At 43.2% G+C, this 22,899-nt stretch overlaps 1 long non-coding RNA gene across 1 annotated transcript; it reads left to right on the plus strand.

Annotated features, from left to right (window-relative positions):
* The first annotated feature begins 450 nt into the window (after nt 1-450).
* On the plus strand, nt 451-22,173 carry LOC121042116 (uncharacterized). The gene is made up of 2 exons (XR_005795982.1): nt 451-589; nt 21,978-22,173. It is a non-coding gene; the product is annotated as an uncharacterized LOC121042116 (long non-coding RNA).
* Nucleotides 22,174-22,899: the final 726 nt, after the last annotated feature.

The raw sequence follows: 22,899 nt of genomic DNA on the forward strand, positions 1-22,899 counted from the left end.
TCTTCCAACTAAATCAGCCAAGTTCCCAAGACTGACATTCTTTGTATATCTGGAAATACGGCATTCCCAAGTTTTGCATCTGGCTATTTCTACCATTAGAAAAGAACTAATACCCTTAATTCAAGTTTGAGAAATCCTGGGGGAAAAAAAGTGCTGATCGTCCAGGCTTGGATCAGTGCTCATCCCTAGAACAATCCCAGGGCCAAGAGAAAAGTTAGGGTACACCATAGATGTACACCATAGTACTCACTAATCATATGAGAAAAAGTGAGAGATGGATCTGGAAAGGCAGTTGAGAATTCTAAGACTGTGCTCTGGAAGTTGGTAAGGACTGCAACTGGCATCTGTAAAACGAGTTTTTTAACCAAGGGGTTGTGGGAGAGTGACGGGAATGTGTTGGCCCAAAATCACGGTTAACATTTTCTAGACTATGAGTTAAGAAAGGGTTGAAACTTTTGTTATTATTCAAATTGATTAATGTTTTGTCATTTCAGTCAGGATGTTATGAAACATGGTGGATCTCTCACATTGACTTTAAGGACAGCAAGACCTGGGATCCTTCTTCAACCTTCTAGCTGGTTGACTTTAGGTGGGTATTGTAACTAACTGGACCCTCAATTTCCTCACTGAAAAGTAATAGTAATGATGACAGCTAACTTCTATTGAATCTAGATGTTCTAAGCACTTTTCCAACATGATTTCATTTAATCTTCAAAACAACCCTACAGGGCTCTGTAAGTCTGAGATAATAATCCCCACACACCTGGTTGTTGTAAACATTAAAGAAACATGTAAGATGCAGAGCCCAATTGCCTGGTTCATAGCCAACCTTCAATAAATCATTATTTTTAATTACTTGTTGCCAAAAAAAGGAAATTCCTCTCATTTCCTGATTGTCTCAGGCACCCGAAGGTGATACTTTGAGAACACAAAAACAATGGGAAGAACTCTATGACCCCTTGTCTCTGATATAGAGGGGATTAGTTAGGGTCTGACTTAGGGGCTAACATAGGCCAGGAAGAGAAATACTACAAAATAAATAGAAAGATTCTAGAATATTGAGAAATGTGATTGTGGAATGTCAACTGAATGAGATTGGACTAGGTCAGTCTTTCTTTCTCTATCTCTTTCTTCCCCCTCCACCCCCATCTGTAAAGCTGATATAAAGAGCCGTTTGAAATTTCTTGTCTTTTTGAGCTAAATGCCATTAAATGAATAAGATTATTCAACCAAGAAGGGAAACTAACATTCACTGAGAAAAACCAATGCGCTTGGGCTGTGGGCTGAGCTCTTTATATACATTAATATCTTTTACTACCCCCCCACCATCCAGTAAGGTGAAGATTTTCTCTGTATTATACAGATAAGGAAACTGAGGCTGAGTTTAGAAGTAATTTGGTGCTTTCTAGTAAGTAGCAAGGCTGGGATTCAAACACAGATCTGTCTGACCTCAAAGCCTAGAATACAAAATAAGTCCACTTCCTTACCAGGGAGAGATATTCAAGGCATGGGTATCACCTAAACCCAAGAAAGCTGGTGAAATAGTAGGCATTTCTCAACCATTCCTTTTCCCTACCCCGTCCCTTACCTTAGACAATACCACCTGGCTGCCCAGGGCTGTAGATTCTTTCCAGAGACTGTCTTCTCATCAAAATGCATCCGTCCTGGGTGGAGCATCCAACTCTTGATCTTGGGGAGGGAAGTTTATTTATTTATTTATTTATTTATTTATTTATTTATTTATTTTGGGGGGGGAGGGAAGTTTAAACCCCATGTTGGGTGTGGGCCTTATTAAAAAAAATTAAAAAGTATCTGTCCTCTCCTACTCTTCACCATAGTGATATTGTGTCCTAAAGTGTGCTCACTCCTCTAGTTAACACATTTTAAATACATTTTTGCATTCTAAATGGGACCTCCTGGGAGTATTACAACAACATTAAGAAATAATTCATATGATGGAAATTTCAGAAGTTAGAACAGAAAACGAATCATACCAGAGACAAATAAGCCTTCAAGAGTTCCCCAGGTTGTACCACATAGCTCTTCACCCCACCCTGCCAACCCCGGCTATGAGTTTCCTGAAAGCTGAGCCTGAGACTGTTATGTTTAGTGCTTGGAAATAAATAAATATGCGATGAACAAATGAGTGAATGATACCTGAAACACATGACTGCTCACTGCTTCCCTGAGGCCTCAGATTATCCCACCAATGTGTCAACCGTTCCAGCTGATGGGATTTTTATTCCCTTTAAAAAAAATTTTTTTTAATGTTTATTTATTTTTGAGAGAGAGGCAGAGTATGAGTGGGAGAGGGGCAGAGAGAGAGAGAGAGAGAGAGAGAGCGATACACAGAATCGGAAGCAGGATCCAGGCTCTGAGCTGTCCGCACAGAACCGACGTGGGACTCGAACCCACGAACCGTGAGATCATGACCTGAGCCGAAGTCAGACGCTTATGCAACTGAGCCACCCAGGCGCCCCTATTCCCTTTTTTTTTCCCAACGTTTTTTTATTTATTTTTGGGACAGAGAGAGACAGAGCATGAATGGGGGAGGGGCAGAGAGAGAGGGAGACACAGAATCGGAAACAGTCTCCAGGCTCCGAGCCATCAGCCCAGAGCCTGACGCGGGGCTCGAACTCATGGACTGTGAGATCGTGACCTGGCTGAAGTCGGACGCTTAACCGACTGCACCACCCAGGCGCCCCCCCATTCCCTTTTTTAAAAAAATGTTTATATATTTATTTTGAGAGAGAGAGAGAATCGCAAACAGCCTCCACTTTCAGCACAGAGCCCGACAAGGGGCTCAATCCCGTGACCATGAGATCATAACCTGAGCCACAATCAAGAGTAAGACGCTTAACCCACTGAGGCACCCAGGCACCTATTCTCTTTTGATAGAACATTCCTTCCCATCCTGTCCTTCAGTGACCTCTCCCAACTTGCAAACAAGGTCAGAATGAACCATACCTTAGTGAATGACAATGGACCCCATCATTATGAAATATGGAATAAAGCTTTCAAGACTGTCAGGAGAATGAAGAACAGATTTGCCTGTGTGTGGCAGAGAATGTGAGTTACCACAGATAGTTAAAGCAATCACCAAAAATCCAACAAAACCAGCAGTTTCTTGAGGAACATTTACCAGCCTTTTGAGGATCTACAGATACGTGGATTAACTCCTTTGGTTACAAACCAAAGCAGTATAAATAAAAAGGGACTTTCTTGGTTCATATAAATGAAAATTCCATGGATACATCAAGCTTCAGAAATGCCTGGATGCAGGTAATCAAACAAGATTATCATGGACTTTGTTTTTTGTTTTTTTGTTTGTTCGTTTGTTTTTTAAAAAGGCTCTGCACTGACAGCTCAGAGCCCAGAACCTGCTTCAGATTCTGTCTCCCCCCTCTCTCTCTGCCCCTCCCCTGCTCACACTCTTCTTTCTCTCTCAAAAATAAAATAAAAGCATAAAAAAAATTTTTTTAAGCCCCAAATGGAGTCATTTGTCCACCCATTACAGCAAACCAAGATTTAATGACAGTCCCAGGAATGTGATCCTTTAAAGGCCGGTCTGAAATTTCCTGATCAGCAGTAGTGAAGTGACCAGCATGATAAATAAACAAAACCTGCCATCCCCTCCCCCCACCAAATGTTCAGGTCCGAATCAATCATTTCTTTTACTAATACCTTCTTGTCCCACCCTACTGCCTATGAAAACCTTCCATTTGTACAACTCCATGGAGCATCTCTCTACTTATTAGATGCGATGCCACCCAAATCATAATATCTGAATAAAGCCAATTAGATCTTCAAATTTATTCAGTTGAAATTTGTTTTTTAACAACTTAATGTCTCACATTCTGTCTCTAGACCCTGTGTTACTCTGGGCAGGACTTCGTTCCCAAAGCAGCTTTCTGCATACAGGAGCAATGGCACCTAGCAGCTCCAAATTTAAGTCGTCCTTAGAACTCTTTTTGGGGGGAGACAAAGCAAAGAGACTCTTCAAAATTTTTTTTAATGTTTATTTATTTTTGAGAGAGAAAGAGACAGAGCACGAGTTGGGGAGGGGCAGAGGGAGAGAATCCAAAGCAGGCTCCTAGCTCTGAGCTGTTAGCATAGAGCCTGATGTGGGGCTTGAACTCAGGAACCGTGAGATCATGACCTGAGCCAAAGTCAGAACTTAACCCCCTGAGTCACCCAGGAGTCCTGAGATTCTTTAACTGTAGTGAACAAACTGAGGGTAGATGGAGAGAGGTGAGTGGAGGGATGGGCTAAATGGGTGATGGGCTTTAAGGAGGGCACTTGTTGGGATGAGCACTGGGCATTATATGTAAATGATGAATCACTGTGTTCTGCTCCTGAAACCAATACTACACTGTATGTTAACTAACTTAAATTTAAATAAATAAATTTAAATAAATAAATAAGAAATATTTTTTTAATTACAAAATAAAACATAAATACAACAAACAAACAAAACCCAAAGCAAATGCATAGCTCAATTTAGGGTGAACATTCTTATCAACACCACCAGATCAAGAAATAGAATCTTGCCACCCACCCCAAAAGCACCATCCAGGGGCCCCTTTCCAATCACAAACCTCTCCAGGGCTGATTTTTATAACGCTCACCCTATAGTACATACATCCCCAAACTGGAGTTTAGTCCTGCCCATCCTTCTCCAAAACAATACAACCCTAAATCTCTTTCAACTTGTATCTCCTCATCCCTCTATCCTTTTACTTTATCCAATCTGTCCAACAATCCTTTTGACTTGTGCAGTTTCCCACAGTCCAGATTTTGCTGATTGCATACTCTTGGTGCATTTCAACATATTTCTCTGTGTCCTATATTTCCTGCGTATATGTAGATGCATCCAGAGACTGAATTAGACTCTGGTTGTGTCCTTTGGCAAGACTATAGGAGGCACACAATGCCTGGTCATCTCACTTTTTAAATTTTTTTTTCAACGTTTATTTATTTTTGGGACAGAGAGAGACAGAGCATGAACGGGCGAGGGGCAGAGAGAGAGGGAGACACAGAATCGGAAACAGGCTCCAGGCTCTGAGCCATCAGCCCAGAGCCCGACGCGGGGCTCGAACTCATGGACCGCAAGATCGTGACCTGGCTGAAGTCGGACGCTTAACCGACTGCGCCACCCAGGCGCCCCTCATCTCACTTTTTAAAAATGATGTTGACATCCACTGATGCATGAGGCCCATATCTTTTAATGCACTGAGGGTTGTGAAATGAACATATTCTGATTCAAGGATCAGCAAACTATGTTCTATGGGCTAAGTCTGCCCAAACTTCTGTTTTTATAAGTAAAGTTTTATGGTCAGGAAGTGACAGTCAGACACAGAAAACCAGGATCCAATCTCTCTTGATGCACTAAGCTTCTGGTCCCCTCTAGGGTCCTGGAATCTCCCTGGGACTAGCCAGGTTAGGTTACAAGTTCCCCAAAGTCACCGAATCTACAGACTTTTATCCCTCTCTTATCTCAAGGATTCTCCCTTCGCTGTCACTGCTTCTACCTCCCCCACCTAGAATCTCTCTCCCTTCCTCCAGGATGGTCTTCCATGGGAACTCAAACTTTTGGAAACAAAACCTAGGACAGCAGGCTGTCTTAGGTAACGTCTTCTCACGGCCCTATAGCTTGAAATTCCTCTGAGGCAGGAAACCCAAAGCCTGTCTACCTTCTCAGAACAGGAAGGGAAAATCCCAAGAATAAATAAACAAATGACTGCTAGTCTTTCTAATTTTTCCACAACAGCAAAAGCAAAATATATCATCTCAATAAGTTTTCCTTACTGGTTATCATATGCCAAAGAAAGGGTTATTCTGGAGGGCTCTATCTATGTGAAGTCCCCCCCCCCTTTTTTTTGCAAGTAACAGAAAAATTATTCAAATTAGGTGAAGGAAAATGGGGGATCTATTAAAAGGACCCAAGCAAAGGAGTGGTGTGGCCTCATTCGTGAGGAATGAGAGCCAGGGCTGGGACAGTGGCTCTGAACCCCCTCACACCTCACCATACCCCCATCCTGCCTCCTGTTTTGCATTTACTCCATTCTCCTTTCTTGGCAAACTGCTTCTCCTTGTTTCTCTGTTCTCATGGCAGAAAGCAGCCACCCTGTGGCTCCCAATTCTCTTTCTTCTCAGTTCAGGAGATCAGCAAATATTCACTGATATCTCTCAGAGGCCAGAGTCTCCAGACAAACAAACTGTTCCACCTTTGGAGTTTGCAGACATCACTTCCAGTCATCTCCTCTTGGTCAGATCTTATGGGCCACACCTAGCTGTAAGGGAGGCAGGGTTATGTGGTCTCTCACTGGATGGTCATAGGCTCTGTGGGATCTATTACTGAAAGGAGGAAGGGGAAATAGCCACTGGAGATAGTTAGCTGCCTCTGCCACAGTCCACATCAAATGCTTAGTTGTTTAAGACCGAGATGGGTATGGCACCTGCTAAGGCCAGAGGCACATGATAGATCTAGCTCATGCAGGGAGCCATAACCTGTGAAGAAAAAGGAAGTGACACCACCAGGAAACAGACCCGGTACTTTGTTTTTGTTGAATAGATTCACAAACCTGAGGGAAGCCTGGGTGGCTCCTTTGGTTGAGCATCCAACCCCTGATTTCAGCTCAAGTCATGATCCCAGAGTCGTGGGATCAAGCCCCATGTTGGGCTCCATGCTGAGCGTAGATATTCTCCCTCTCTCTCTCTCCCTTTGCTCCTCTCCCCTACTTGCAAGCACTCTCTCTCTAAATCAATCAATTAATTAATTAAAGATTCACAAACATGAGAGTCTCAAATCAATTTTTTTAGCTTTATTGAAATATAATTGACATGTAATGTTGTATAAATTTAAGGTGTACAACATGTTGATTTGATATATTTAAATATTATAATACTATTCAGCTATGAGAAACAAGAAAATGCTGCCATTTGCAATGATATTAGATGCACTTGATGGCATTATGCTAAGTGAAATAAGTCAAACATAGAAAGACAAATACTGGGGGCGCTTGGTTGGCTCAGTCAGTAGAGCATGAGATTCTTTATCTCAAGGTTGTGAGTTCAAGCCCCATGTTGTGTGTAGAGCTTACTTAAAAAGAGAAAGAAAAAAAAAGGAAGGAAGGAAAGAAGGAAGGAAGGAAGACAAATATTGTATACCACTTATATGTGGAATCTAAAAAAGCCTCTTAGAAACAAAGTGAAATGGTTACCAGGGGGTGGTGGTGGGGAATATGGAGAAATGTTGGGCAAAGAGTACAAATTTACAGTTAGAAAATAGATAAGTTCTGGAAATATAATGGACAGTGTGGTGACTGTGGTTAATAATATTGTACTATATTCTTGAAAGTTGCTGAGAGAGTAGATCTTAAACGTTCTCGCCACAAAAGAAATGGTAATTATGTGATACAATGGAGGTATTCTCAAATCAGTTTTAATCCATGTGGCCAGATTACTTTCCCAAAAGACTGTCCTAATTGCCATCTCTATCGGCTGATTTTGAGGGTGCCTCTTCCCCCAGTCTCAGAAGCACTGTATGTTATCAGTGTCTTCAAGTTTCACCAACCTAATGGATGAGAGATAGTTCTAATATGCATTTCCCTAACCACAAGTGAGTTTGCATTTTTTTCTTGGTTTTAGGCAGGGTAAGTAGACTTCCTGTTTGTTGCTTTGGTCATGGCCTCAGGGCACAGCAATCTGTGGTATCCTTTCAACCCACCCCAGTTTGCAAGACCTGGGAGAGGGCCCTGCTCTACCACTTACTCAAAGCAGCTGCACCATTTCCTGTACATTTGTGCAAACCTCCTGGAAACCAATTTGCTACCTGTAACCCAGTAAACCCTCTTTTGGGAATCTGTCTTCAGAAATAAGCTAGCTGCACCTGAGTGGCTCAGTCAGCTGAGTGTCCGACTTTGGCTCAGGTCATGATCTCATGGTTTGTGAGTTTGAGCCCCATGTCTGGATTTGCCTGTTATGGCGGGGCCTGCTTCCGATTCACTGTCTCCTTCTCTCTCGGCTCCTCCCTCCCATGTGTGTGCGCTCTCTCTTTTTCCTCTCTCTCTCTCTCTCTCTCTCTCTCAAAAATAAACATTAAAAAAAAAGAAATAATCTAAACTTCGGAGAAAACTATTGCACAAAAATGTCCATTGCAGCGTTATTTATAGTGGAAGAATTTTTACAACAATCCAAGTAGCCAACAATATTTAATGAGGGTTAGGCAAAATATGTAGGTTGCAAACCAAAATTCATTAAAATGATAGTTTTAAAGGGGGCACCTGGGTGTCTCAGTTGGTTAAGCATTCAGCTTTGGCTCAGGTCATGATCTTGGGGTTCCTGATTTCCAGCCCCACGTCGATCTCCGTGCTGATAGCTCAGAGCCTGAAGCCTGCTTCAGATTCTGTCTCTCTCTCTCTCTCTCTCTGCCCCTCCCCTGCTCACATTCTGTCTGTCTCTCTCTCTCTCTCAAAAATAAATAAACATTTTTTAAAAAACATTTTTTAATTAAAAAAATGTAATGATAGTTCTAAAGACTTTGGAATGAAACAACAAATTACTCATATTATAAAATATGGATAGAGGACAGCTCCTGTTTTTGCATGCCCAACACCTTCTGGAACTGCCTTTCCCCCTCGTTGTATGGCAATCACCTTGTTCCTTCCAATCCCTGCCTTCGGGAGTGGGCAAGTGACGCAGGCTCAGACAATCATGACACCCCTTTCCATTACCTACACTAGTTTGTCCAAGAGTTGGGCATGAGACCCATGGCAGGCCAATCAGAGTCTCAGCATGATATTTGGTATGTGGATACTTTATCTTCCTCTGGGGTCAAGAGCTGTAAGGACCACAGGAGCCTCCTCATGCTATTGACCATTCTTCCCCATCACACAAAGAGAGCCCCCAGAATTATTAAAGGTACACAGAAAATAGGAGAGCCAGTGCGTGGAGAGACACAGGACCTTAACATCATTTTGGCACATGAATCTAGCTATCCCAAAAGCTATCCCAGTTATCGAAACAATGAATTTCCTTTTTTAACTTAGGCGACTTTGAGTTGGGTTTTGGTTACTTGAAAGTGAGTCTTGACTAACACGATGTATCTATGAAGAAAATGCATGGAAAAATTATGGTGTTAAGGTAAAGGAACTATGGGAGTTCTTCCTCTATATTTTCAATTTTGTTTGTGATCTTATATTATTTTTATAATTTCAAAAAAATGATTAAAGAAAAGCAGTCTACCCTCTCAGGGCCCACTGCAGTTGAAAATGATCATATTTCAGCGTCCACACATATGTAGGTTAGGAGATGAGAGTTTTCTGGGAACTTATGACTCAAAGTCACACAGCTGAGGGACTGAGATGCAAACTCTGGTCTGCATGCTCCAAATCAATCCTCTTCCTTATTCAAAGGAATGTCATAAGTGTAAAGAAAATATATAATTACTCCACTGTATTTGATGACAAAGTATAATAACTTACAGTTTAGGAAATTAATTTTATTATATATATTAGTCATTTCAATTTTATTGTATACATTGTATTCATTTCCTGTTACCACAAATATGGTGGCCTAAAACAAGAGACTCATTATCTCATAATTCTGGGGGTCAGAAGTCCAAAATAGGTCTCACTGGGTTAAAATTAAGGTGTTGGCAGGGCTCTGTTCCTTCTGGAGGTTCTGGGGGAGATTTTGAGGGGGTGGTTATTGTACTTACCATGACAAGTTATATAACTACAAAATTTAAAACCTGGAGGATGTACCAAAAAGCCACCCACAATTCCTCCATCATCTTAATATCATCACCAATAATATTTCTTTTTTTTTTAAATTTTTTAAATGTTTATTTATTATTGAGAGACAGAGCATGAGCAGGGGAGGGGCAGAGAGAGAAGGAGACACAGAATCTGAAGCAGGCATAAGGCTCCGAGCTGTCAGCACAGAGCCCCATGCGGGGCTCGAATTCACAAACCACAAGATCATGACCTGAGCCGAAGTCAGATGCTTAATTGACTAAGCCACCCAGGCACCCCATCACCAATAATATTTCTGTAACTCTTTCCCATCTACTTTTCCATTTAGTCCTCCACACAGTTTTGTGTGTGACTTTTTGTGCCTGACTTTTTCACTTGATGTATACCATAAACTTTTTCCTGTACAGTGGCATTGGCCTTTATGATACTCATTAGTAATGGCCGTATAACATTCCACTGAATGGATATGCTGTGGTTTATTTAACCAACTCTCTCCTGTTAGACCATTAGATTGATATTCAGGATGTTTCCATCTCTTGACTCTTATATGCAAAGAGGCAATGAACAGACTCATGCATACAGCTCTTTTTAAGTTTGTGGATGATTTGTTTAGGATAGATCCTCAGAGATAGCTTTTCCAAGCCTAAGGAAACACTTTGACACCAATAGCCAAATGGCATTCCCAAAGGTCATAGTGATTGCACTAGCACCAGTGACGAAGGAGATTGTTTGTCTCACTGCGTCCCATCAATTGTTGTCGCTCCGGGAGTATGAGTTCAAAGCTGTTGCCAAATGTCATTTGACTCATTCTCTATATCCAGGTTGTACCCTGGGGAAATATGGTCCTGGTCACCATGTTGGAGATAAACCTGAGGTGTCATGGTTTCTCAGGTGTATTCTTATCAGTCATGACTGAATTAGCCTACCAATTCAACCCTTTTGTCCAGAGACACATGAACTTAAAAACCAGTTTCCCATCAACATTTTTTTTTTTTTTTATGGTTTAGTAGGAGAGACAGCACCAATCCCCACTACAACTGCTGTGAAACATATCTGGAACATGTCAACATCTCTTCTTGGTCTCTTAGAGCTGTGCCTAGCTGAACCCACCAGGGAGATCTACAGGCTGCCTGAGCTCCCGGACCTTGCCAAGCATGTGGTCTCAGGCTGCTGTGACAAAATGGAGACATAAAGCCAAGTTGGCATCTAGACGTGTGGCTGCCTCTGGTCCTGAGCTGAAGCTTTTTCCATAAATGATAATAACATGACAGTGATACTATCAACAACAGTCACCAATATCGTATTTCCTCAGTAATTGCTGAAGTCCAAGCAGTATGCTGAGTACCATATATGGACCATCTAATTTCTCCTTACAAGAACTCTAGAAGATATCTGCTATTACAACAATTATTAAGATAAGGAAATTGAGGCTTGGAGAAGTTATGGAACTTGTCCAAGGCCAAACAGTTAAAAAGTGACAAGGCCAGAGTGTGAGGCTAGATTTTATCTGACTCCAGAGGAAGATTCTTAACCACTACGTTAGGTAGTAAAGCATGCTAAAAATATCTACAACATACTGTCTTAGTGAGTTGCTCATCAAACCCAGTGTCTTCAGGAAAAGCCCCCTGGTGCCTCTGTGTACATTCAAAGAAAAGCAGGGAGAGCCCCACGATAGGGCCTTGGGAAAGAATTACAGAGATAATGAGGAGGCTTTCGTACCTTGCCCACGCATTCTTTTTCTATCTGACCTGTTCTCTCAGCTGGAAAACACCAGGAGGAAATGAATGTGTACTTGGGTTCAGGATCCTGGTTTGTCTTCCAGAGCAGAGGACCAGGCCTTGAATTCGGGCTCTTTCATGTTTCTGCATTTCTCTGGTGTTCCCCTTGCTCCAGGCCTGGACAGAGGGTACTGGGCCAGACAGAAGCACACACAGAAGGCCTTGGCCGGTGATTCTGAGTCAAGGTCTCTGAGCCAGGAGGCCGCACCCCCAGAAACATCTAGCACACATCTGGGGCAGGCTGATGCAGATGTTATGCTCCTCAGCCTCAAGAGCGCTCAGGCCAAAGGCAATGTCACACAGCAGTTTGAAGTTGTGACTTCCACCCTTTGACCCTTCCTAATCCCACCCTCCCTGCTGCTGCTCCCTGATCCCTCCCTTCCCGCTGCTGTCTCTAGTCATCCTTTTCATGACACCTGCACTGCTCTTCAGCCAATGACTGCTCTTGTTGTTGCTGGCAGTGGTAGTTGTAGCAACGGCAGTAGCAATAATAGCCGTGGTAGTAGTAATAATAACAGTGTTGTGGCGGAAATGGTAGTAAGAATAACTTCTGCTGTTGTGTATCCAGAACTTCCTATGTCCCAGGCACTATGCTGAGTACCTTACTTGCATTATTTTATTTCATCTTCTCAAACCCCCTGGGAAAAGTAGGTATTAGTACTTCCATTTCATGGATGAGGAAGTAGAGCTCTGAGATATCACGTAATGTAGCAGAACTGGTGTTCAAATCCAGGTCTATCTGCCTCTAAGGCCCAGGCTCTTAAATGCCATGTTCACTCTCTTTTGATGAGAGAGGAGTCTTCCACCGACTACCAGGCTGTGACCAAGAGCAGGACTTGGTCACAAATACTCTGTGTTAGTTTTCTATTTAGATAAATTACCACAAATTGAATGGCCTAAAACAAGAATTTATCATCTTAAGAGTTTTGGAGGTCGGAAGCCTAACTTGTCTCATGGAGCTGACATTGAGGGTGTCTGCCATGCTGCATTCTTCCTGAAAGCTTTGAGGAGAATCCTTTGCCTTTCCAGATTCCAGAGGCACCTGCACATAAGCGATGTAGGATTGTTTTCCTGTTTCAAGATCCTTAATTAATCACACCTGCAAGGTCCCTTTTGCTGCATAAAGTAACCTATTCACAGGTTCAGGGATTAGGGCACCATTATTCTGTCTACTATACCCACCGAGGGCCAGTTTGCACAACCCAAAGCCAGGCAGGAAGAGAAAGGCCCATTGAGTGAGTGGCACACACCAGCCCTTCCCTCAGATGCTCCCTCACCAGGGTCATGGAATTTGAACTTGGCCTTGGTTTGCAGAAGGATGTGTTGAGAACAGGATCAGAATGAAAGGAGAGGGCTGGTCACCCACAGAATTCAGAGCTGGGCAGAGTTAGAGACAATGGAGAATGCATTCCCTTCAGTTTACCAGAGCAGGCTTCCCCTCCACAACATTTTGGACAGACCTTTCCTAGAATGCCTCCTGGAACAGGAACCTTACTCCTTTACAGGACAGCCAGAAGTTAAAACTTCTTCCCTAACTTAAGCCCTCCTCCTCAGAAATGTGCCCCCCTTGGTCCTGGCTCTACTGAGACTGAACAAACCCTCTCCCCCTTCTGGAGATGAGGCCTCTAAGAGCAGTAAAGAGTTTGAAGGGTGCTTCTGCTAAATTGAAGGCACCAGTTGTACCTGGGGTGCATTCTGCCATCTTCCACTGCCACAGTAACAGTGGATGCTCTGGAAACCATCAGAGTCCCATGGGCCCACGGACAATACCAGTCTGGTGCCTGCCATGTAATAAAGGACTCTTAAAGGCAGTGCTCTAGACAGGTGTTGAATAACAACAATAGGTCAACCTTGCAAGAGAAGGGCAGAAGCAGATTTGGAAGCCCAGCCAGGAGCCCCAGATTCCTCTCTTTAAAGCGACTGCCACAAGTGAGAGACTAGAAGCAAGTGATAAAAATTATATATGGTAGTGCGGGGCAGCACCTCCCACAGCTTTAGTCCAAACTCAAAGTACAATTCAGGTCTGATTTTTCCTTTCTGCTCACTCATGGGCTCTGCTGCTGCCTCTGCCTCCCTCCCCGTGTCTCTCTCTCCTCTTCTACCTTTTGAAGTGCCTCTGTCCCTCTCTTGGGCCTGGGCCATTTGCCCTCCACACTGGTCCTTCTTTCTCCCTGCTCTGGTCTGTATTATAGGAGGCGACCCCTGCAGGCTGCATTTCCCAGCTTCTGGCATATTTGACCAATGGGAGGCACTGGAAGGGAGATATACTGGGGAAAGGCCAGACTATTTCTCCCCAACACACACCTCTGACTGCATCTCTGCTTTTGTTTTGTAGTTCCAGCTTCTGTTGGTGTCCCTGGATCCTGCGCCCTAGCAACCTCCTCCCAGGGACCTTCCAACCTAAGGGTAGAACTGGCTTCTTGCTGCTGCTAACCTCTGAGTTGCATTATGTTCCCCAGTGGTTTCTCATCCTTCCATCCCTTTTGTAGCCAGTTCTCTTTATGAACATCTCTGTTTTATATACTCAAAGTGATTATTGTTTCCAGACTAGACATTACCAATATCTGCTCTGTAACCCTTTTAGCTGTTATGCTTCAAGCGTCCCATGTGGGGAAATAGGTTCTACTTACATAAATGGTTTAGAAAAAAGCTTAGGGCGGAAAGGGGCCACCACGGAGCAAAAACCCCAAGGTTAGTTATCGAGATATTGTAACGGGATCATGAGAAACTTGTTATATCACCTGCATGAAATTACTTTCCATCTGGCACCAATGTACATTGAAGACAAACTTTACTTGCCCCCCAGACTCTTTGCTTCTTACTCACACAAGTTAATGATTACTGTATGATTGTTTTCTCCACGTTCACATGTGTAAGATCTTGTTTTCTTCATGTTTCACCATGAGGGTAATATCTTGTGAGCTCAATGAATACGGAGACAAAACCCCTGTTTGGGCTCTTGTCTCCTTCTGGACATTAGCCTCTCTCATATTCAATTCTGTGTCAGCTCTCTTGCTGGACAAGAGAGCACTCCAGATTCATAGTCTGTGACAATCCCATACTGTTCTACAAGTCCTAAACACCTTCCCTTTAGTCTAAGTATTGATTTTCCCATGTAACAATCTTGGTGACTGATTTAGAAAATTCCTTTTTGTTTCCTAAAGTCTCTGAAAATGAAGATAGAGGTCTGTGAGACCAACAAAGTTTCATTCATTCCAATAAATATTTACTTGGTTCCCAGCATTCATTCATTCATTCATCAAATAGTTATTGAGAACCTACTATTTTCCAGGTACTGTTGTAGGACCTGAGGATACAGCAGTGAACAAGACAAAATCTTTGTTTTCCTGGAGTCTATATTCTAGTGAAGGGAGACAATGAACAAATAAGCCTATCAGATGCTGATAAGAGCTACAGAGAAAATAAAAAGCTGAGAAAAGGGGTGGGGAGTGGCTAAGAGAACATTGCCTTTTTACACAGGTAAAAAGAGGATCCCTCTGGTGAGGTGACATTTGAGGAGAGACCTGACAGCACTGATGGGTGGGCTGTGTGATTATCTGAGAGAGGAGTACCACAGGTAGAGGGGAAAGCAAGTACAAAAGTAAATCCTGGGGCAGCTGACTTACTTAATCAGAAGAGTATGTGACTCTTGATCTCAGGATCATGAGTTTGAGCCTATGTTGGGGGTAGAGATTACTTAAATAAAAACCTTTAAAACAGTGGCGCCTGGGTGGCTCAATTGTTGAAGCATCCAACTTCAGCTCCAGTCATGATCTCATGGTTAGTGGGTTCGAGCCCCACATCAGGCTCTGTGCTGACAGCTTGGAGCTTGGAGCCTGCTTCAGATTCTGTGTCTCCCTCTCTCTCTGTTCCCCTCCCCTCCCATTCTGTCTCTCTCTCTCTCTCAAAAATAAAGACTAAAAAAAAAAAAAAATTAAAAAAACTTTAAAAATAAAAAAATAAAAAAATCCCAAGATAGAGTAGCCTTGACATGTCCTAATAACAGCAGCAAAACAGGGATGACTGGGGTGGAGTGAATGTAAGAAAGGGTGATAGGAATGAAGGAAGAGAGAGAGGAGTGGGGAGGAAGAATACCGTAAAACAATAGAGGTCAAGGTAAGAATGTTGGCTTTTACTATGAGATGGAGACAACTGGCAGGTTGTAAAGAAATGAGTGGTGTGCTCTAGCTTACATTTTTTTTTTGTTTATTTTGTTTATTCTGAGAGAGAGAGAGAGAGAGAGAGAGAGAGAGAGAGAGAGAGAGAATCCCAAGCAGGCTCCATGCTGTCAGCACAAATCCTGATGCTGGGTTCGATCTCACAAACCATGAGATCATGACCTGAGCTGAAATCGAGAGTCAGACGCTTAACCAACTGAGCCACACAGGTACCCCTCTGGCTTACATTCTTGAAAGACTGCAGCATTGCAAATAGACTAGAGGAGGGCAGGGATTGAGGCAAGGAGACTATGTAGAAAACTGGGAGGCTAGGGAGAGTTGCTGATGGCTTGAACCAGAGTGGATGTGGTGGAGGTGGTCATATGAGGTTAGATTCTGAATATATTTTACAGGTAGTGTCAACAGGATTTGCTGATATTTCATTTCCAGAATATGAAAGACAGGATCCCAGATGACTCTGTTTTTAGACACAGAAAATTGAGAGAATGCAGTTGCCACTTATTAAGATGGGGAAGACTATGAGAGGAAGGAGTATAGGAGGGAAGGTCAGAAGTAAGTCTGTCTATTTTGGGACATGTTGAGTTTGAGATGTCTGTCAGCCAACCAGGTGGATGTGTCAAGCAGACAGTTGGATATGAATGAGTCTGGAATTGACAGAGAGGTCTAGGTTGGAGACAAAAAATGGAGAGTCGACAGAGAATAAATGGTGTGCAATGTCACTAGACTGGGTGGGATCCCTGTGGAGTAAGAGCTAATAAGATGAGGAGAGGTCTGAGGACTGAGGGCTGAGCACTCCTGTGTTTAGAGGTCAGGAAAATGTGGAAGAACCAGAAGAAGGGTCTGGGAAGGTGGTGTGAAATGTGTGTGTGTGTGTGTGTGTGTGTGTGTGTGTGTGTGTGTGTGTGTACTTGAGAGAGAGAGACTGAATGACCCTGTGGGTGACTTCAGTCTGTGTCCTGCCTGTCTGTAGGTTGGGTAACTCTGGGTTTGTGTGGCAAAGGGAAGCTGCATGGACTTTGAATCTGTAAGCAAAGTTCCAGACTTGCAGTGTGAGTTCAGTAAACTTCCCAAGAAGCGTTCATAAACTCAGTTCATTGATCTCTCCAAGAAGCCCCCATAACTTGAGTTTTATGTAGTCCCCCAAAGCGACCTATTGGCCCTGAGTCCAGTAGCCTTTCCTGGGCATCCTCACAGCCAGGGTCAGCACATTTTCCAAGAAGCCTCCTGCCTAAATCTGTGAGTCCCCAGACGGCCTTTACAGCCTAAATGTAGTACATTTCCCAAAAAGGTCCCACAACTTCAGTTGAGCCACTTCAATAGGATGTCCTCTGAGCCTGGATACTCAGAATTTCTCAAGTGTTCCTGCAGCCTGAGTCCAAAGCATTCCAGAAGTTCCTTACAGCCTGAATCCCTCTATGTCCTATGCTCAGCAACACCCCACTCCCTGGCCTGATTCCAGAGTTCACTGTACCCCCAATCTCTATTACTCTAGGCTCTAAGTTACCAAGACCCAAGCCCATTAAGGCAGCTGAAGCCAGAAATCCTTCTCTTCAATGGAGGTAGCTAGGTCTGTCTCCCTTCTGCTTACCCTGACAAAGGCCTCTGCCCCTTGATGGCAGGCTAGGGTCCCCACTAGATCTTCAGGGGTGGCTGCAGGCAGATCAGGATGCAGACGCATGATGGCAGGAAAGGGGGATCCTAGGCAAGGAGAGAGATGAATCACCCTGGCAGCTCTGCCTCTGTCCCTCTCTCTTCTTTCCCCCACTCTGCAGAATGACTGGGCACAACTTCCAAGTCATGACCCCTGCATGGACTCGAGAGTGGGGAGGACAAACAGGGAGAGGATGTGGAGCAGGAGCCCGACATGGCCCTAACCCAGGCCAGCACTTTTGCCGGGAGCTACCAGAGGTCTCTGATGTTAGAGAGATCTACAACACTACTCCCCTAGGAAGAGAGTTTTGAGCTGAAGGCCAAAGACTCTCTGGCCTTAAATCTGCTACAGAGAGGACAGAAATACTTATTCAAAACCATAGCTGACCCCCTTAATGCCAGGTAATTTATCCTGATCACAGCAGGATAAAGGATTTGTTAGCAGGTAAGGGCAAGAACACATTTGGGTTTTTGTGAGAATTTGCTGGCTGGTGACCTGGGGAATGGTCTTGAGTGGGAAGATCAGAAGTAGAGAGCACAAGTAACAGTGAAGAGGTTGTTGTACTTGCCCAGGCAGGTGTTGAGGGAGGATTAGGCTAGAGTAGCAGTAGAGCCCCTGGACGAAGCAGAGGTATATGGAAGGATGTGTTAGGAGGCAGAATAGACAGGTCCTGGGGATAGTTTGTGTATGTAGGAAGAGGGAAAAAGTTTATTCAACAAATACTTATTAGGTACCTCCTATAGCCAGGCACAGTCCCAGGTGCTTAAAGTATAGGGTTAAAAAAAAAGTAAGGGAACAAGGTCTCTGTGTCACTAGAGTTCACATTCAAGGGAATGACTCCAGGTTCTGCCCTTGGTGCCTGGGTGGATGATGGGGCTGTGACTTACTGAGTTTGGGACAAGGGGAGAGGAGCTGGTTTGGAGCTGGAGAGGATGCTGAGTTCCATGTTAGACATGGTTCATGTAAGGTCCTGGTGGGACGACCAGCGAGGACGGCCAGGCATGGATTGAGGCTGGAGCTCAGATGAGAGGTCTGGTCTGGTGGGACTTGTAGGTTTGTCTGTGGTCACACAGAAGGCTGTCCAGGGCAAGCAGGAACAGTGAGCAGAGGACTGGGGACTGAACTCTGAGGCGACCTAGCATCTAAGGGCAGACTGAGGGAGGTAGAGGAGTGGTTAGAACTTGGAGGATCATGAGAGCAGGAAGGATGCCATGGGAGCCATGGGAAAAGCCAGCATAGCTTCCAAGAGAGTCAGCCATTGCGTTGGGTCACTGAGGCCACTCAGTGACACCAATGAGGTGAGGGTCACATCAGAGGAGCCATGGGACTGTATCTCGGCAGGTTGAGGAATAATAAGGAATGAGGAAGCAGAGACAGTTGTGGGTCCTTCTTTTGCAAAGCTTGGCCAGAAGGGTGGCCTATTCAAGTCCTCAGATGAGAACGAGTGACAGGCACAAAGGAGAGCACAAGTAATTGGTTCAAAGTTGAATGGGGAGGGTGGGCCAGGAGGCACAGGGAAGCAGAACATACTCTACTCCACAGTTGCCCCTGCCTAGCTCCTTGAGGCACCTACAAGCCCACCTTCTGGCCACTCTGGACTGCTTACCTCCGAGAAACCTTTCTGCCTCAGTAGAAGGCAACACTACACACTGGGAAGAGCTCAGCTTTCAGGGTTGGCAGGGCTTGCAACTCTACCTTGTCACTTCCTCACCGAGTAACTCTGGGTAAATTTGTTAACTTCACTCAGACCCAGTTTTCCCATCTATAAAATGGTGTCTTCACAGGTATGAAATGAAACACTTGAGACTGTAATGAATGCCGTTGAATTTCACACTTAAAATTGGTTAAAGAGTGCCTGGGTAGCTCAGTTGGTTACATGTCCAACTCTTGATTTTTTTTGTGGTTGTTCTCAATCTTAATAGTTCTTTATTTTCTTTAACATGTTTGCTATGAGTTGATAATTTGCAATAGGTGTCATCATGGGAATAACCAAAATTAGATTAAATGTGACAAAAGACTGACCATGTGTTTCAGACCCTTGAGTGATGATACTAAGTCAAGAATGGGAGAAAAGCATAGCAAAAGGAGACTACTGAAATGCTACTTATATATTCATGCAGTAAAACCAGCAATGCATGTCCAACACTTGATTTTGGTTCAAGTCATGATCTCATGGTTCATGAGATTGAGCCCCTCTGCGTTGGGCTCCATGCAGACATCAGTGCAGAGCCTCTTTGGGATTCTCTCTGTCCCTCTCCTGCTGGCATGCACACATGCTCTCTCTCAAAACAAACTTTTAAAAAAATGTTATGTTATATATATATTACCTAGAATTTAAAAAAATTAGTAATGTAATATACCAAAAAGCATTAATGTTTGCACTATAAATGGATTTATTGTATGGTATGTGAATGACATCTCAATAATGATGTTAAAAACTGCTAATGGGCAGATTAGGTTAGTACCTGTGAAGTGCAATTTAGAAATTGTGCCAACCTACCGCCAAAGTTAATATTTACTTATTGGTATATACTGACCTTTATGCACAGAGTTTATCATTAGATTTTTGCTCTAAGTTTTATAATTAAAGGGGCTAAGACCTGAAGGAAGGAGGAACTTCAAAGAACACTTTGACGGGCCCCTCACAGATCCTGGGTTTTGTCCTGGTTTTAGAGGTTGTCAAACTCCATCTGCAAAGTTCACGTGAGGAAACCAAGCTCTCAAGAATCCAGGCTTTGGCACCAAATTCCTGGGAGACTGATTAATAAACAGGAAAGCCGACTGATTCATTTACCAATGGGCTTACACCGAGGGTCCTGGGACAGGGCCCTCCCCTCTCAGGGTGCCTGGTAAGCAGAGTGGAAGAACTCAGGGTGCTCAGTGTTCGTCAGACACCTCTTTCTGACAATAACACCCAGGTTTCATTGGCCTAGTTCATTTTATTATGTAATGAAAGTCAGTAACAGAACAGATAGTAAATGAGAAGCATTTAAAAAAGTAATGAATTAGAAACATTTGGTATTTTTTCTGATTTGGCCCCCAATAATGCCTAAGTTATGTTTATTTTTGTGAAACATGTATATGCACAATTTATTGTTTTATTATTCTTTTAAAGATTTTATTTTTTAAGTAATCATCCCCACATGGGGCTCGAACTCACAACCCTGAGATCCAGAGTGCACGCTCCACTGACTGAACCTGCCAGGCATCCCTATATCTGCACAGTTTAGAGTCCAATTGTTCTACAAAGTGTATTAGGAAAAACAGCAGTCCCCCACTCCTGTTTTTGATTTTTCAGAGGAAGCCCTACTTTCAACTCTTAGTGGATGCTATTTCTTTTTCATATCTACATCTTCCTGATATTGTACAGATGAGAAAACAGCTGTAAAAGTTCTAGGCCGGGCCGGCCGCAATTTTGGTGGTTGCTCTAACAGAAATGTAAATGCTACCTTCTAACCTCTTTACCACAGCTAATTGGTTCCTATAGCTCTACAGAGAGCAAAGCACTTTCTTCTACATTATGCCATTTCTTTAAAAAAATTATCATTTTTTAATTGTGGTAAAATACATATAATGTAAACTTAATCATTTTAAGCATTTTTGAAAGCACAGTTCGTTGGCATTAAGTACATTCATATTGTGCAATGATCCCTGCCATTTACCTTCAAATCTTATCATTTCATACTGAAACTCTGTACCTATTAAACAATAACTCCCCATTCCTCTCCCCACCCAGTTCCTGGTAACCACCATCCTACTTTTTTTCCTCTATGAATTTGACTATTGTAGGTACCTCATATAAGTGGAATCATACAATACTTGCACCTTTGTGTCTGGCTTATTTCATTGAGCATAACGTTTTCAAGGTTCATCAAGGTTATAGCATGTATTAGAATTTGACATCTTTTTTAGGCTAAATAATATTCCGTTGTATATGTATACATTTTCTTATTCATTCAACCTTTGTTGGACATTTGGTTAATTTCAATCTTTGAGCTATTCTGAATAATAATGCTATGAATGTGGGTGTACAAACATCTGTTTGAGTCCCTGCTTTCAATTCTTTTAAGTATATACATAGAAGTGGAACTGCTAGATATATGGTAATTCTATGTTTAATTTTTTGAGGAAGCTACCTCTTTGTTTTGACAATAATTCTAATTTTTTTTAAAGTTTATTTATTTTGGAGACAGGGAGAGACAGCATGAACAGGGGAGGGTCAGAGAGAGGGAGACACAGAATCTGAAACAGGCTCCAGGCTCTGAGCTGTAAGCACAGAGCCCGACGCGGGGCTCGAACTCACGGACCGCGAGATCATGACCTGAGCTGAAGTCGGATGCTTAACCGACTGAATCACCCAGGTGCCCCATGTTTTGACAATAATTCTATGACAGAGATAAGGCAGGTACTAAGACAACGGTTCCCATAAACAAGGCAGGACACTTGGTGACTTTCCCACAGTGTCAAAGCTTGTTGGAGGATGAAGCTGGGATTTGATCCTCTTGCTGTAAGTCCAGGCTTCCCTCTACCATGTTGTCTCCCATATCGTATTGCCTTTTTCAGCCTAAAGCACCCAACCAGTGGTCTCAAATAAATATTTCTTTTCTTCCAGAGAACGTAGAAGATTTTCATTTCTACAGGCCACCACCCTTTGTTTGCAATCATCATTAGCATTTGCCATTGGCACATCAACAGTCCATTACGATTCTCAAATTGGAGCTCACTTCACTTCCATTTTGACCAACTCCATGGTGGGCTGTAGGAGTCTCATCGGCACGTTGGAAAAAAGAGTATGTTTTTACAAAGAATCATGTCTATGCTATGTTAACCCTTAAGTCCCAGGGGCCCTCTTTTGGCCCCAATTTTGAGTCGCCTCTACTCTGGACCAACTAACTCAACATAACTCATGGAATTTAAATAACAATGTTCAAGCAGCTGCCACATGCCAGGAATTGCACTGAGGGCTTTGCACATGTTATCTTGTTTAATCTACTGGTAATATCCCAAGAGATGGGAAAGATCTCCCTTTTCCAGATAAAGAAGTAAGATCAGAAGAGATCAGGCTACTTGCCTGAGAGAATACCAAGGATCTGATGGTGCCAACAGAGTGCTGCCATTTCCCCACCTCACAACACCTCCTGCCAAAGGATGTGGTTTCATACCCTATCCTGCCACTACATAAAAATCTTTTTTTTTTTTTTTTAGTTTATTTATTTTGAGAGGGGGGAGGAGGCACAGAGAGAGAGAGAGAATCCCAACCAGGCACTGCACTGTCAGCCCAGAGTCCCATGCAGAGCTCGAACTCACAAACTGTGAGATCATGACCTGAGCCACAATAATGAGTCAAACACTCAACTAACTGAGCCACCCCGGTGCCCCACTATGTAAAACATCTTAATCTAACATCATGAGATTAATGGGAACAGAAGGTTTTTTGAATTGCTGACTTTTTCCCTACTTGCCTGCATCAAGTTCAGACTTGATTTCTAATTGGTAGAATTTTCTCCTTCTCCTTTCCTTAGATGCTCTTCTAC

The sequence above is a fragment of the Herpailurus yagouaroundi genome, unplaced genomic scaffold, assembly GCF_014898765.1.
Source record: "Herpailurus yagouaroundi ecotype Mexico unplaced genomic scaffold, PumYag 184, whole genome shotgun sequence".
Taxonomy (NCBI): domain Eukaryota; kingdom Metazoa; phylum Chordata; class Mammalia; order Carnivora; family Felidae; genus Herpailurus; species Herpailurus yagouaroundi.